Below are 12,723 nucleotides of genomic sequence, written 5' to 3'. Positions count from 1 at the left end.
ATCGTGCTAAGTTGAAAAATTGGAACTGCATGAATCACCTGGCTAGCAATCCACAATATGATAAGTAGAAATAGGAGAAATGCAAATGAGAAAGGTGATGTATGGGGCTCTCGAGGTAGCTCAGTGCAACACATATACCAATGATATAAAAGATAAAATAGGAGCAGGTAAAAGAGATGAAATAGTTGAAAAAATTTGGTAGTCTAAATGTCTCAGATATTGCCATTGCAATCTCTATTCCTAATGGTTTTTCGTCCCACCTCTCTTGGTTTTTTTCGTCCTCCCTCCCACCTCCCACCTCCTAGAGATTCCCCCCTGAACCGACGAGCGGCAAAAAAAAACTGAGATTGCGATGCCCCCAGGGTGCAAACCTCCGGTCAATCGATAGAAAAACGGATGTAAAAAAATCTACGAAGAAAACCAACGAAAAAAAATCGACTTGGACTCGCACGCACGAGCGAGAACGACGCCACACCACCAGATCCCTTCGCAGCCGCCTCACACTTGCGTCCCTGCGCAGGCTGCGCTACCAATCCCATTGAGGACCCGCCGTCGATCACGTCCAGGATCCGACGCCGATCTCGCGTGCTAGGGTTTCCTTGTGCCGCCGCCTCGCTCCTCAACCAACCGCGCCTCCTCGTCCAGGATCCAAGCTTGCCGCTGGCGACGAAGCGTACGGCACCGCCACGGCCGTGCTCGGTCGCCTTCAGGAACCCGCCACGCGCTCCGAGGCGAGGGACTCCTGGGCTCCTTCCATCGCCGCTTTGCCGATGACCCCACTGCCGGGCAGGAGGAGTGCTTCCGCGCCTCCAGGAAACCGCCACGCGCATCAAGGTTAGGCGCCTCCTGGGCTCCGTCCGTCGCCTACCTGCAAGGTCGCCCCCCGTATTCCAGCAAATCAAATGTTGGTCCAGCCTTCAAGGATGAATTAAACCTTCTGTACCTGAAGAATTGTTTCCATAGGTGAAGAATCGTTTCCACCTGCAGAGGGTGCCGTGCGGGCAAGGGTTTCGCCGGTCTGTGGTCGGCTGCGATGAATTGGGCGTCCTCCTGTCTTTTCTTCGTGTGGGTGCTATTTGTTCGTGTGGACGGAGGTATCCGTGCTGGGGTTCGTGTGGATTTAAGATTGGCCGGCATGGTTGATTCGGATTAAGATTGGACTATTCCTAAACATGCCAAATGTTGCCTGGATGATTGGGATTAAGATTGACTAATCCTAACCATGCCAATGTTGTGCTTGCAGTGCTTCTTTGGCACCGGCACAACTCTGGTCAAGTACCTACTCTTCAGGTTTGTCTTCTTCAGCCTGTAGCTCCTAAACACCAGATGGCTGATTTTCGGGATGATGCAGGCATGAATGGGGATTCCTAAATTGGTGCTTCAGTGTCGAATTATTGTTGCTTATACATAGGTTCAGAATATGCATCCATTGCTCAGAAAAAATGCATATACATCTATGATATATACAATTTCGAAGGACGATTTTGTGATCAATTTCATACCACAAGAAATGATCAAAATGAGCAATTATCGACATGGCTCATGCTAGCAATGATAGCCATGTCCTTGGTTCTTACTAAATTACTCGCGCTGAAGTAATGTGTCTTTATGTTGGTCCTTCAGTATTTGTAATGTTCTATTTAATTTAGTACTCTCTGATTTGATTTTCATCCTTCTAACAATCTTTCTAATGTTTTCTCTTGCATCATATATGTGCAATGCATTAAAATATGGATGACATTGTCATGCACTTTTATTGTTAAATGATCATTATTTTTTCTCATTGTTATGTAGACTCATGATTTTTCAGAACATCAATTTCCTAGAGGTCTTGTTTTGATTTGGAACCTGAGTCGTAATGGAAAAGTGCCATCTTGCTAGAACCGATTCCCATGCCCAACAAATTAGCGCCATCTTTATATAACACTCATAAGCAATTTTGGCAATTGCTACATTGCATCTAGGTGACATGGTTTTCCATTATCAAGCTGTAAAAACCTTCATACAGAGCGCGTATATATGGTTTGGAGCCATTAGTATTGCATAAATTTGTTGCACATACATGGGAACTTGTTTTCTATGATCAGAAGCTAATTCAGTAAGAATCTCTTCAGTTTTCTGGAATCGCCTTGAGGACGCAGAAACCAATTTTGTAATTGCTGCTTATTCCTTTTGGTATTATCTAGTCCTATGTGATAACCATCAAGAACAGCGAGCCAAATATGATTCCTTCTTAAATTATCAAGGATAATATGCAGTTTAACTTCTAATGTATACTATCCTATTGTTAACTTGTTGGGGAACGTAGTAATTTCAAAAAAATTCCTACGCCCACGCAGGATCATGGTGATGCATAGCAACGAGAGGGGAGAGTGTGTCCACGTACCCTCGTAGACCGAAAGCGGAAGCGTTAGCACAACGCGGTTGATGTAGTCGTACGTCTTCACGATCCGACCGATCAAGTACCGAACGCACGGCACCTCCGAGTTCAGCACACGTTCAACTCGATGACGTCCCTCGAACTCCGATCTAGCCGAGCTTTGAGGGAGAGTTCCGTCAGCACGACGGCGTGGTGACGATGATGATGTTCTACCGACACAGGGCTTCGCCTAAGCACCGCTACGATATTATCGAGGTGGATTATGGTGGAGGGGGGCACCGCACACGGCTAAGAGATCCAAGGGATCAATTGTTGTGTCTCAAGGGGGTGCCTCCCTCCCCGTATATAAAGGAGTGGAGGAGGGGGAGGGGGCCGGCCACCCTTGGCGCGCCCCATGAGGAGTCCTACTCCCACCGGGAGTAGGACTCCCCCCCTTCCATGTTGGAGTAGGAGAGGAGAGGGAAGGAGGGAGAGAGAGGGGGCGCCGCCCCCCTCCTTGTCCAATTCGGACTTGGAGGGAAGGGGCGCGCGGCTGCCCCTTAGCCGCCTCTCCTCTTCCACCACTTGGGCCCATGAGGCCCAATAACCTCCGGGGGGTTCCGGTAACCCCCCGGTACTCCGGTATATATCCGATAACCCCCGGAACCATTCTGGTGTCCGAATATAGTCGTCCAATATATCAATCTTCATGTCTCGACCATTTTGAGACTCCTTGTTATGTCCGTGATCACATCCGGGACTCCGAACTACCTTCGGTACATCAAAACACATAAACTCATAATATAGCCATCATCGAACTTTAAGCGTGCGGACCCTACGGGTTCGAGAACTATGTAGACATGACCGAGACACGTCTTCGGTCAATAACCAATAGCGGAACCTGGATGCTCATATTGGCTCCCACATATTCTACGAAGATCTTTATCGGTCAAACCGCATAACAACATACGTTGTTCCCTTTGTCATCGGTATGTTACTTGCCCGAGATTCGATCGTCGGTATCTCAATACCTAGTTCAATCTCGTTACCGGCAAGTCTCTTTACTCGTTCTGTAATACATCATCCCGCAACTAACTCATTAGTTGCAATGCTTGCAAGGCTTAAGTGATGTGCATTACCGAGTCGGCCCAGAGATACCTCTCCGACAATCGGAGTGACAAATCCTAATCTCAATATACGCCAACCCAACAAGTACCTCCGGAGACACCTGTAGAGCACCTTTATAATCACCCAGTTACGTTGTGAACGGGAGTTGCATAATCTCATAGTCATAGGAACATGTATAAGTCATGAAGAAAGCAATAGCACAATACTAAACGATCGTGTGCTAAGCTAACGGAATGGATCAAGTCAATCACATCATTCTCCTAATGACGTGATCCCGTTAATCAAATGACAACTCGTGTCAATGGCTAGGAAACATAACCATCTTTGATCAACGAGCTAGTCAAGTAGAGGCATACTAGTGACACTCTGTTTGTCTATGTATTCACACAAGTATTATGTTTCCGGTTAATACAATTCTAGCATGAATAATAAACATTTATCATGATTTAAGGAAATAAATGATAACTTTATTATTGCCTCTAGGGCATATTTCCTTCAGTCTCCCACTTGCACTAGAGTCAATAATCTAGATTACACAGTAATGATTCTAACACCCATGGAGCCTAGGTGCTGATCATGTTTTGCTCGTGGAAGAGGCTTAGTCAACGGGTCTGCAACATTCAGATCCGTATGTATTTTGCAAATCTCTATGTCTCCCACCTGGACTTGATCCCGGATGGAGTTGAAGCGTCTCTTGATGTGCTTGGTTCTCTTGTGAAATCTGGATTCCTTTGCCAAAGCAATTGCACCAGTATTGTCACAAAAGATTTTCATTGGACCCGATGCACTAGGTATGACACCTAGATCGGATATGAACTCCTTCATCCAGACTCCTTCATTTGCCGCTTCCGAAGCAGCTATGTACTCCGCTTCACATGTAGATCCCGCTACGACGCTTTGTTTAGAACTGCACCAACTGACAGCTCCACCGTTCAATATAAACACGTATCCGGTCTGCGATTTAGAATCGTCCGGATCAGTGTCAAAGTTTGCATCGACGTAACCATTTACGAGGAGCTCTTTGTCACCTCCATAAACGAGAACCATATCCTTAGTCCTTCTCAAGTATTTCAGGATGTTCTTGACCACTGTCCAGTGATCCACTCCTGGATTACTTTGGTACCTCCCTGCTAAACTAATAGCAAGGCACACATCAGGTCTGGTACACAACATTGCATACATGATAGAGCCTATGGCTGAAGCATAGGGAACATCTTTCGTTTTCTCTCTATCTTCTGTAGTGGTCGGGCATTGAGTCTTACTCAACTTCACACCTTGTAACACAGGCAAGAACCCTTTCTTTGCTTGATCCATTTTGAACTTCTTCAAAACTTTGTCAAGGTATGTGCTTTGTGAAAGTCCAATTAAGCGTCTTGATCTATCTCTATAGATCTTAATGCCCAATATATAAGCAGCTTCACCGAGGTCTTTCATTGAAAAACTCTTATTCAAATATCCCTTTATGCTATCCAGAAATTCTATATCATTTCCGATCAACAATATGTCATCCACATATAGTATCAGAAATGCTACAGAGCTCCCACTCACTTTCTTGTAAATACAGGCTTCTCCAAAAGTCTGTATAAAACCATATGCTTTGATCACACTATCAAAACGTTTATTCCAACTCCGAGAGGCTTGCACCAGTCCATAAATGGATCGCTGGAGCTTGCACACTTTGTTAGCTCCCTTTGGATCGACAAAATCTTCCGGTTGCATCATATACAACTCTTCTTCCAGAAATCCATTCAGGAATGCAGTTTTGACATCCATTTGCCAAATTTCATAATCATAAAATGCGGCAATTGCTAACATGATTCGGACAGACTTAAGCATCGCTACGGGTGAGAAGTCTCATCGTAGTCAACCCCTTGAACTTGTCGAAAACCTTTTGCAACAAGCCGAGCTTTATAGATAGTAACATTGTCGTCAGCGTCAGTCTTCTTCTTGAAGATCCATTTATTCTCGATGGCCTACCAATCATCGGGCAGGTCAACCAAAGTCCACACTTTGTTCTCATACATGGATCCCATCTCAGATTTCATGGCCTCAAGCCATTTTGCGGAATCTGGGCTCACCATTGCTTCTTCATAGTTCGTAGGTTCATCATGGTCTAGTAACATACCTCCAGAACAAGATTACCGTACCACTCTGGTGCGGATCTTACTCTGGTTGACCTACGAGGTTCAGTAACAACTTGATCTGAAGTTTCATGATCATCATCATTAACTTCCTCACTAATTGGTATAGACGTCACAGGAACCGGTTTCTGTGATGAACTACTTTCCAATAAGGGAGCAGGTACAGTTACCTCATCAAGTTCTACTTTCCTCCCACTCACTTCTTTCGAGAGAAACTCCTTCTCTAGAAAGGATCCATTATTGGCAACGAATGTCTTGCCTTCGGATCTGTGATAGAAGGTGTACCCAACAGTCTCCTTTGGGTATCCTATGAAGACACATTTCTCCGATTTGGGTTCGAGCTTATCAGGTTGAAGTTTTTTCACATAAGCATCGCAGCCCCAAACTTTAAGAAACGACAACTTTGGTTTCTTGCCAAACCACAGTTCATAAGGCGTCGTCTCAACGGATTTCGATGGTGCCCTATTTAACGTGAATGCGACCGTCTCTAAAGCATAACCCCAAAACGATAGCGGTAATCAGTAAGAGACATCATAGATCGCACCATATCTAGTAAAGTACGATTACGACGTTCGGACACACCATTACGTTGTGGTGTTCCGGGTGGCGTGAGTTGCGAAACTATTCCGCATTGTTTCAAATGTAGACCAAACTCGTAACTCAAATATTCTCCTCCACGATCAGATCGTAGAAACTTTATTTTCTTGTTACGATGATTTTCAACTTCACTCTGAAATTCTTTGAACTTTTCAAATGTTTCAGACTTATGTTTCATTAAGTAGATATACCCATATCTGCTTAATGTTGGGAATCGTAGCATAATTTTAAAATTTTCCTACGCTCACCAAGATGCATCTATGGAGTCTACTAGCAACGAGGGGAAAGGAGTGCATCTACATACCCTTGTAGATCGCGAGCGGAAGCGTTCCAATGAACGTGGATGACGGAGTCGTACTCGCCGTGATCCAAATCACCGATGACCGAGTGCCGAACGGACGGCACCTCCGCGTTCAACACACGTACGGTGCAGCGACGTCTCCTCCTTCTTGATCCAGCAAGGGGGAAGGAGAGGTTGATGGAGATCCAACAGCACGACGGCGTGGTGGTGGATGTAGCGGGTCTCCGGCAGGGCTTCGCCGAGCTTCTGCGAGAGAGAGAGGTGTTGCAGGGGAGGAGGGAGGCGCCCAAGGCTGTAGGTTGCTGCCCTCCCTCCCCCCCTTTATATAGGCCCCCTTGGGAGGGGGGGCCGGCCAAAACCCATCTAGGGTTGGGGGGGCGGCGGCCAAGGGGTGGAAAGGGGTGCCTTGCCCCCCAAGGCAAGGGGGAAGCTCCCCCCTAGGGTTCCCAACCCTAGGCGCATGGGGGGAGGCCCAAGGGGGGCGCCCCAGCCCACTAAGGGCTGGTTCCCTTCCACTTTCAGCCCACGGGGCCCTCCGGGACAGGTGGCCCCACCCGGTGGACCCCCGGGACCCTTCCGGTGGTCCCGGTACAATACCGGTAACCCCCGAAACTTTCCTGGTGGCCGAAACTTGACTTCCTATATATAATTCTTCACCTCCGGACCATTCCGAAACCTCTCGTGACGTCCGGGATCTCATCCGGGACTCCGAACAACTTTCGGGTTTCCGCATACATATATCTCTACAACCCTAGCGTCACCGGACCTTAAGTGTGTAGACCCTACGGGTTCGGGAGACATGCAGACATGACCGAGACGCCTCTCCGGTCAATAACCAACAGCGGGATCTGGATACCCATGTTGGCTCCCACATGTTCCACGATGATCTCATCGGATGAACCACGGTGTCGAGGATTCAATCAATCCGTATGCAATTCCCTTTGTCAATCGGTATGTTACTTGCCCGAGATTCGATCGTCGGTATCCCAATACCTTGTTCAATCTCGTTAGCGGCAAGTCTCTTTACTCGTACCGCAATGCATGATCCCGTGACTAACGCCTTAGTCACATTGAGCTCATTATGATGATGCATTACCGAGTGGGCCCAGAGATACCTCTCCGTCACACGGAGTGACAAATCCCAGTCTCGATCCGTGCCAACCCAACAGACACTTTCGGAGATACCCGTAATGCACCTTTATTGTCACCCAGTTACGTTGTGACGTTTGGCACACCCAAAGCACTCCTACGGTATCCGGGAGTTGCACGATCTCATGGTCTAAGGAAAAGATACTTGACATTGGAAAAGCTCTAGCAAACGAAACTACACGATCTTTTATGCTATGCTTAGGATTGGGTCTTGTCCATCACATCATTCTCCTAATGATGTGATCCCGTTATCAATGACATCCAATGTCCATAGTCAGGAAACCATGACTATCTGTTGATCAACGAGCTAGTCAACTAGAGGCTTACTAGGGACACTTTGTGGTCTATGTATTCACACATGTATTACGATTTCCGGACAATACAATTATAGCATGAACAATAGACAATTACCATGAACAAAGAAATATAATAATAACCATTTATTATTGCCTCTAGGGCATATTTCCAACAGTCTCCCACTTGCACTAGAGTCAATAATCTAGTTACATTGTGATGAATCGAACACCCATTGCGTCCTGGTGTTGATCATGTTTTGCCCTAGGGAGAGGTTTAGTCAACGGATCTGCTATATTCAGGTCCGTGTGTACTTTACAAATATCTATGTCTCCATTTTGAACACTTTCACGAATGGAGTTGAAGCGACGCTTGATATGCCTGGTCTTCCTGTGAAACCTGGGCTCCTTCGCAAGGGCAATAGCTCCAGTGTTGTCACAGAAGAGAGTCATTGGGCCCGACGCATTGGGAATCACCCCTAGGTCGGTAATGAACTCCTTCATCCAGACTGCTTCCTGTGCTGCCTCCGAGGCTGCCATGTACTCCGCTTCACATGTAGATCCCGCCACGACGCTTTGCTTGCAACTGCACCAGCTTACTGCTCCTCCATTCAAAATATACACGTATCCGGTCTGTGACTTCGAGTCATCCAGATCTGTGTCGAAGCTAGCATCGACGTAACCCTTTACGACGAGCTCTTCGTCAACTCCATAAACGAGAAACATATCCTTAGTCCTCTTCAGGTACTTCAGGATATTCTTGACCGCTGTCCAGTGTTCCTTGCCGGGATTACTTTGGTACCTTCCTACCAAACTTACGGCAAGGTTTACATCAGGTCTGGTACACAGCATGGCATACATAATAGACCCTATGGCCGAGGCATAGGGGATGACACTCATCTCTTCTATATCTTCTGCCGTGGTCGGGCATTGAGCCGTGCTCAATTGCACACCTTGCAATACAGGCAAGAACCCCTTCTTGGACTGATCCATACTGAACTTCTTCAATATCTTGTCAAGGTATGTACTCTGTGAAAGACCAATGAGGCGTCTTGATCTATCTCTATAGATCTTGATGCCTAATATATAAGCAGCTTCTCCAAGGTCCTTCATTGAAAAACACTTATTCAAATAGGCCTTTATACTTTCCAAGAATTCTATATCATTTCCCATCAATAATATGTCATCCACATATAATATGAGAAATGCTACAGAGCTCCCACTCATTTTCTTGTATACACAGGCTTCTCCATAAGGCTGTGTAAACCCAAACGCTTTGATCATCTCATCAAAGCGAATGTTCCAACTCCGAGATGCTTGCACCAGCCCATAGATTGAGCGCTGGAGCTTGCATACTTTGTTAGCATTCTTAGGATCGACAAAACCTTCCGGCTGCATCATATACAACTCTTCCTTAAGGAAGCCGTTAAGGAATGCCGTTTTGACGTCCATCTGCCATATCTCATAATCATAGTATGCGGCAATTGCTAACATGATTCGGACGGACTTCAGCTTCGCTACGGGTGAGAAAGTCTCATCGTAGTCAACCCCTTGAACTTGTCGATAACCCTTAGCGACAAGTCGAGCTTTGTAGATGGTCACATTACCATCCGCGTCCGTCTTCTTCTTAAAGATCCATTTGTTTTCTATGGCTCGCCGCTCATCGGGCAAGTCAGTCAAAGTCCATACTTTGTTTTCATACATGGATTCTATCTCGGATTTCATGGCTTCTAGCCATTTGTCGGAATCCGGGCCTGCCATCGCTTCTTCATAGTTCGAAGGTTCACCGTTGTCTAACAACATGATTTCCAGGACAGGGTTGCCGTACCACTCTGGTGCGGAACGTGTCCTTGTGGACCTACGAAGTTCAGTAACTTGATCCGAAGCTTCATGATCATCATCATTAACTTCCTCCCCAGTCGGTGTAGGCACCACACGAACATTTTCCCGCGCTGCGCTACTTTCCGGTTCGGAAGGGGTGACTATCACCTCATCAAGTTCCACTTTCCTCCCACTCAATTCTTTCGAGAGAAACTCCTTCTCCAGAAAGGACCCGTTCTTGGCAACGAAGATCTTGCCTTCGGATCTGAGGTAGAAGGTATACCCAATAGTTTCCTTAGGGTATCCTATGAAGACGCATTTTTCCGATTTGGGTTCGAGCTTTTCAGGTTGAAGTTTCTTGACATAAGCATCGCATCCCCAAACTTTTAGAAACGACAGCTTAGGTTTCTTCCCAAACCATAATTCATACGGTGTCGTCTCAACGGATTTCGACGGAGCCCTATTTAAAGTGAATGCGGCAGTCTCTAAAGCATAACCCCAAAATGAGAGCGGTAAATCGGTAAGAGACATCATAGATCGCACCATATCCAATAGAGTGCGATTACGACGTTCGGACACACCATTTCTCTGAGGTGTTCCAGGCGGCGTGAGTTGTGAAACTATTCCACATTTCCTTAAGTGTGCACCAAACTCGTGACTTCAATATTCTCCACCATGATCTGATCGTAGGAATTTTATTCTCCTGTCACGTTGATTCTCAACCTCACTCTGAAATTCTTTGAACTTTTCAAAGGTTTCAGACTTGTGTTTCATCAGGTAGACATATCCATATCTACTTAAATCATCAGTGAGAGTGAGAACATAACGATATCCTCCGCGAGCCTCAACACTCATTGGACCACACACATCGGTATGTATGATTTCCAATAAGTTGGTTGCTCGCTCCATTGTTCCGGAAAACGGAGTCTTGGTCATCTTACCCATGAGGCATGGTTCGCACGTGTCAAATGATTCGTAATCAAGAGACTCCAAAAGTCCATCTGCATGGAGCTTCTTCATGCGCTTGACACCAATGTGACCAAGGCGGCAGTGCCACAAGTATGTGGGACTATCGTTATCAAGTTTACATCTTTTGGTATTCACACTATGAACATGTGTAACATCACGTTCGAGATTCATCAAAAATAAACCATTGACCAGCGGGGCATGACCATAAAACATATCTCTCAAATAAATAGAACAACCATTATTCTCGGATTTAAATGAGTAGCCATCTCGAATTAAACGAGATCCAGACACAATGTTCATGCTCAAAGCTGGCACTAAATAACAATTATTGAGGTTTAAAACTAATCCCGTGGGTAGATGCAGAGGTAGCATGCCGACGGCGATCACATCGACCTTGGAACCATTCCCGACGCGCATCGTCACCTCGTCCTTTGCCAGTCTCCGTTTATTCCGTAGTTCCTGCTTTGAGTTACAAATATGAGCAACCGCACCGGTATCAAATACCCAGGAGCTACTACGAGTACTGGTAAGGTACACATCAATTACTTGTATATCACATATACCTTGGGTGTTGCCGGCCTTCTTCTTGTCCGCTAAATATTTGGGGCAGTTCCGCTTCCAGTGACCACTTCCCTTGCAATAAAAGCACTCAGTCCCGGGTTTGGGTCCATTCTTTGACTTCTTCCCAGTAAATGGTTTACCGGGCGCGGCAACTCCCTTGCCGTCCTTCTTGAAGTTCTTCTTACCCTTGCCCTTCTTGAACTTGGTGGTTTTATTCACCATCAACACTTGATGTTCTTTTCTGATCTCCCCTTCCGCTGATTTCAGCATTGAATATACCTCGGGAATGGTCTTTTCCATCCCCTGCATATTGTAGTTCATCACAAAGCTCTTGTAGCTTGGTGGAAGCGACTGGAGGATTCTGTCAATGACCGCGTCATCCGGGAGATTAACTCCCAGCTGAGACAAGCGGTTGTGCAACCCAGACATTCTGAGTATGTGCTCACTAACAGAACTGTTCTCCTCCATTTTACAGCTGAAGAACTTGTCGGAGACATCATATCTCTCGACCCGGGCATGAGCTTGAAAAACCAGTTTCAGCTCCTCGAACATCTCATATGCTCCATGTTTCTCAAAACGCTTTTGGAGACCCGGTTCTAAGCTGTAAAGCATGCCGCACTGAACGAGGGAGTAATCATCAGCACGTGATTGCCAAGCGTTCATAACGTCTTGGTTCTGTGGGATTGGTGCATCACCTAGCGGTGCTTCTAAGACATAATCTTTCTTGGCTACTATGAGGATGAGCCTCAGGTTCCGGACCCAGTCCGTATAGTTGCTGCCATCATCTTTCAGCTTGGTTTTCTCTAGGAACGCGTTGAAATTGAGGACAACGTTGGCCATTTGATCTACAATACATAATATAAAGATTTTAGACTAAGTTCATGATAATTAAGTTCATCTAATCAAATTATTTAATGAACTCCCACTCAGATAGACATCCCTCTAGTCATCTAAGTGAAACATGATCCGAGTTTAACTAGGCCGTGTCCGATCATCACGTGAGACGGACTAGTCAAGATCGGTGAACATCTCCATGTTGATCGTATATTCTATACGACTCATGCTCGACCTTTCGGTCCTCCGTGTTCCGAGGCCATGTCTGTACATGCTAGGCTCGTCAAGTCAACCTAAGTGTATTGCGTGTGTTCCGAGGCCATGTCTTTACATGCTAGGCTCGTCAACACCCGTTGTATTCGAACGTTAGAATCTATCACACCCGATCATCACGTGGTGCTTCGAAACAACGAACCTTCGCAACGGTGCACAGTTAGGGTGAACACTTTCTTGAAATTATTATAAGGGATCATCTTACTTACTACCATCGTTCTAAGCAAATAAGATGCAAAAACATGATAAACATCACATGCAATCAAATAGTGACATGATATGGCCAATATCATTATG

The sequence above is a fragment of the Aegilops tauschii genome, chromosome 7, assembly GCF_002575655.3.
Source record: "Aegilops tauschii subsp. strangulata cultivar AL8/78 chromosome 7, Aet v6.0, whole genome shotgun sequence".
Lineage (NCBI taxonomy): Eukaryota > Viridiplantae > Streptophyta > Magnoliopsida > Poales > Poaceae > Aegilops > Aegilops tauschii.
Note: the sequence above shows the minus strand (reverse complement) of the source record.